Source organism: Littorina saxatilis, linkage group LG14 (assembly GCF_037325665.1).
Source record: "Littorina saxatilis isolate snail1 linkage group LG14, US_GU_Lsax_2.0, whole genome shotgun sequence".
NCBI lineage: Eukaryota > Metazoa > Mollusca > Gastropoda > Littorinimorpha > Littorinidae > Littorina > Littorina saxatilis.
In genome coordinates, this window is record NC_090258.1 from 21,951,559 (window position 1) to 21,957,044 (window position 5,486).

Below are 5,486 nucleotides of genomic sequence, written 5' to 3' on the forward strand. Positions count from 1 at the left end.
GGGTAGTGTATGTTGATGAACAGCGCATAACTTCTTTTTGCATTATTATAACTCAACAAAGGTATAATTAAGATTCGTTTTCCCCCATATTTTTCTCTGCGGACTGATTACACTTTACCGTACATATTCGCAGTCTCATCAAGAGGACAACGACACGCAGAAGCATCCTCTCTACTGGACAGTATCCGCAGGCTAGCCATGACACCTATACTGCACACGGAAAAAAAAGCCTGGAAGGCAACGTCATCAAGTTACGTCATGGATGACGTCACATGTCGTGCGACAAGCGTCGCCGAGTCTTTGAAGCTTTTGGAGGAGGCTTGAAAAGTCATCATGAGCTGTCGTCCTCAGGGAATCCGCGCTCATAAAGAAGGTAAGGGGAGTTTTACCTTCCTCCAATAAAAATGTGCTGTTGGCAAAATGTTGATGCAAGCCATTGTTGATTTAGCTAGGCGTCCACCTTACTTTGGCAGCCTGAGCGTGAAGCTGTGAGAGTGCTGTCCCTTTGTTGTGAGGCGCTAATGCGCATGCGTCAGAATGGCGAGCTAGCTAAGGGGCAAGAGCGGACAGACTGTTGACAAAATTAATCACTTCCTCGAAGGTCCCTATCGGTAACCTGGAGTTCTCTCTGGGTTGCTCATTTTGTTCAGCTTCTTTAACTTGGCTGATGATTTGATTTTGATTTTGTGTTTGTTTGTTTGTTTGTTTGCTTGTTTGCTTGTTTATTTGTTTGTTTGTATTGATATGCTTGTTATAGGAGTTACATCTTGGTGCTGTGTTGCTCAAAAGTTCGAATGCTTCGAGACAATAATACTATAAATGTGTCCGATTTGCTGCATTTCATTTTTCTCAAGAAAGCATCGTATATGTCCCATTTCAATGTTTATTGCTTCATCGGAGGTCTTTGTTTGGTAGGACGAACAAAATATCGGGTTTTACAAAATGCAAATGTCTATGAACAAACGTTCATAGACATTTGATTGTAAATCGGTTTTGTTCAGTCCAGCAATAAACAAAAACGGACAAAAAGAATTTCATAATTTTGATGTTGTTTTCTGATGCTACTTTTCTGTCTTTCTGTCTGCCGTTTGTCCCTCCCTTCTTCCGTCTTTCTTTCGCGCGTTCTCTCTCCCTCTCTCCCTCCTCCTCCCCCCCCCCCCCACCGAGGCTGTTTTCTTCCCATCCTTATTACATGAAACACGGATTATCAATATTTGCAAGTGCAAATCCTTGTATAGACGTATCTTCGTTGGCGCTGCCTTACTTTCCGTATACATGGATGTGTGTTGTGAAGTGTATACATTTGGACAAAACTTATGCTATGCCAACTTGGTGTTTCTGTCCCCAGAACTAGTGTCTATTTGGGACATGACGTGGTTATATGCTAGGCCAAAACTTACTTAAAAGGCTTCATTTTATGACTGATGAAATTGAGGGCTGGATAATCATGATGTGAGTGTACAACGTATGAAGCACTTCAATAGGGTCCACAGTGCAACCTTGAAATATTACTCCCATATATTCTTTCCCGTTAAAACTGAGGTCAAACCAGACCTTCAAGACCTTCCATGGTCATGAAATTAATAGCTTCTTTATCAATAGAGCCTGACTCAGACTCCGAACCCGATTAGCTTTGTGTATGAAACACGTCAGTCAAGGGAGAGAAATCGGTGCAGACCACATTGCAGAGTTATCGATCGTGCTCGGTCATTAGCACCAAAATAGGGCGAAGCCGAGAATTCGGGGTGAGAAAGAAATCTTTGAAAGCCCACACACACACACCACACGCGCGTTTAAATGCTCGGGTGACAGCTCAATACCCGTTCAATGTACCCGGTATCGAGCTGTGTAATGTGATGAATGTCGAACGGTACCCGGGGTGATTGTAAAAAGAGCAGTTTACCATGACGGATCGATTGTTGGATATCGGGTGGATGGACGGGTGGGTGGGTGGATGGATGGATGGGTGAATTAGTGGGTTGGTGGGTCGGTGAATAGTTGGACAGTTGCATTGGTTGGGGTGTGTGTCAACACGTTGGTAGGCTGATGGGGAGATGAATGCATGGTTGGTAGGTTGGTTGGTTGGCAACATGGTTAATTGATTGATTGGTTGGTTCGGTGATTGACTGATCGATCGATTAATCAGTTTTTGTATGTTTGTATTGGTTGCTTCCTCAGTCGACCAGTAGTAAGCCAGTTATTTTATTACTTGCAACAAATGCATCTGTAGGAAGAGCATTTGAAATGTTTTGTTCTTCACTAATATCACACCCTATGGCTAACTAGCGAGAGAGAGAGAGAGAGAGAGAGAGAGAGAGAGAGAGAGAGAGAGAGAGAGAGAGAGAGAGAGAGAGACAGAGAGAGACAGAGAGAGACAGAGAGAGACAGACAGAGAGAGACAGAGAGAACACAATCCCAGACAGACTGATAGATAGACAGACAGAGACACAGAAGGACAGACAGACAGGGACAGAGCATGGAAACAGCAATGTATTATTTATCCTCAATTTTCAATCAGGAACTGAAGAGAAGAAGAGACGAAATACTGAAGAAAAGACCTTGTTGAATGTTGGTAAGTTATTGAGAGTGTTAGCTGTGTATGTTTGTATATATATATATAGTGTGTATTGCATATATGATTATTGTGTGAACAGTACATGTGGTGATTTGTGTCTGTATGATTAATTTGTTTTATGTAGGTTGTACTTTTAATTGTTCTATTCTGTATATATCTTCTTTTGTAAAGGGCCTAGAGCCATAGGTCAGGCACTTAAAAATGTCCAGTTATTATTATTATTATTATTCCACCCCCTACATCCCGACTCCCATGTCCCCCTCAGACTTCTATCCACACAGTATTCCATCACCCTGTTGTTCTTCCTCTGCGTTCCTTACGACTGGCATTAGTTGGTCCAAGTTGGCTTCACGAAGTCTACTTCACGAAGCTTTGGCACTGAATTGTCAATAAAAAGTCAACTTCGGGCTTAATTAAGGATAGCCTTGAACTTTGCACACGATGGAGGTTTTATTCCATCTGTACTAAACGTTGACTGTACGAAATACAGAGAGAACAATATCAATAACAATAACAACACTTTATTGTCCATTAAAAAGTTACATACAAATGGAACATTTTCTTCGGCACATCCTGCCTGCCTGTAAACGATTATAACAACAATTGGACAAAAGGCCAACACACATAAAACATAAAACATAGGTTCACGTATGTAATAACAAGCACACCTATCATACTTCCAATTACACTGACCTAAAGTGTTGTCCGTGTCATCTTTAAATTGAGAAAAAAAAACACCGCACCTTGGTTCGAATCCAAGCATATAGAGACGAACTGCATGGCCGCTACCGACCGAGCTACGGTCCCGCCCTCACTACCATCCACCGTTTCACGATTTTGCTTCAATGATAAGGCATAATTGAATGATCTGATCACATACTGAACGTTAGGGGCGTATAGACACGCGGCGTCGAGGGAATCAGATGAAGCTATAGATAGAGAAGACACCGGGCAGTATAAATCATGTCATATCACTCACGGAACGCCAAACTGTCACGTGGCCAGCAGCTGTACCTGCTAAATTGACTGCATGGTATGACCAAATTGGTGTATGAAGGGACAACTTGTGTCTGGCCTGTCTGAAAACACCTCCGCGTGAGGGGTTTTGCTGCCAGCGCGGTGAAGATAACGTGGGAACTTTTTCTCTGCCCGCGCGGCAGCAAGCAGGATGTCTCTGAACTGTTATGAACAAAAACGTTTCGTTATGTACAAAAAACACCATATAGACGTGCAGGGATGGTCATTCCTATAACGTTGAAAACAAATCATTTGAATTTAGAATGTTCCCAAAGCGAAAGCCGCTCTGCATAACGTTGACTTGAAGTTCCTTGAACTCGTTGACTGCATGTACACTTGGTTTTCTCATTTTGTGTTGACCGTTCAACAAAAAACTATTGTGGACATTAAATGGTAAAGCCAAAGCGTTTAAGTTACTGTCCTAATCAACCTCACTGTCTTTTTGTCTTTGTGATTTACAACAAGTAACAATAGATACGTTTGGTTTTGAACAATGAAAACGATAGGGAATACAAACAAACCCCCCTGCTTGCTCAAGTGCGTTACACATAACAAACACATACAGACACACAAAAACCACCCAACAATAAACATACACACTTCATACTATATATACTTTAATGGTCATTAGATTATGCATCCACTCTTTTTCTTGTTTCTTATACACTACTTCCTTGAAACAGTTTTGTGTGAGTCATGCATATTCATAAGAATGATTGTATTATGTTACATTTGATTTTTTGTTGATCGAGTTCTATGAGACTATTGAATCGCGCTCAAAATCGCTGGCGTACACGATTTACAAGACCGTCGTGACGCCTGAAAGTGAAGCAGGCAGATTATGTTTTCCTTGAAAACTCTCCAAGAGGCATCCATTCTTCCCAAGCAGAGCCCCCCCCCCCCCCTCCCTCCCCCTTCTCGTTCGATAAAGAATCGCGTGCGTGGCAGGGTAGATAACCCTGCAATTGCTGCACGTGGCGCGCGACGGGAAATGACGTGTAATGACGGGTGCCTGTCTCGGCCACCAACACCACTGGTGTCCAAACCACTAGTTTTGGTCAACCTCGTATTCGTGTGTGTGTGTGTGTGTGTGTGTGTGTGTGTGTGTGTGTGTGGAGGGGGGGGGGGGCGTTGGCAGATACGTCATCGTGGGACTGTAAAGGCACAGGGCTTCCGGTACAAACAGTCCTGCTACATGTATTATCTGCCACAAAGTTTTATTTTCGGCTTTAGGCCTATAGGGCGTTTAAGCAAACACAAATACACAATTAAGTCACACGCACAGTAAATACGTAAGATGAGGACCACCCCTCCCCTTGGACTCATTCCAATAATCAACATCCTGACCGCTTCTTGTGCAGAGTGCGAAGTTTTGGATGGCTTAATTTCGCACATTGACAGTTTGTATTCACCAAGAAATTAATGTATCCAACAATTACTACTTTGCAAAGACAGCATCTATGGACTGGGTGGCCGAGTGGTAACGCACTTGCGCTCGGAAGCGAGAGGTTGCGAGTTCGACCCTGGGTCAGGGCGTTAGCAATTTTCTCCCCCCTTTCCTAACCTAGGTGGTGGGTTCAAGTGCTAGTCTTTCGGATGAGACGAAAAACCGAGGTCCCTTCGTGTACACTACATTGGGGTGTGCACGTTAAAGATCCCACGATTGACAAAAGGGTCTTTCCTGGCAAAATTGTATAGGCATAGATACAAAAAATGTCCACCAAAATACCCGTGTGACTTGGAATAATAGGCCGTGAAAAGTAGGATATGCGCCGAAATGGCTGCGATCTGCTGGTTGATGTGAATGCGTGATGTATTGTGTAAAAAAAAAATTCCATCTCACACGGCATAAATATATCCCTGCGCCTTGAGTCCGAGTCTGGAGATACGCGCG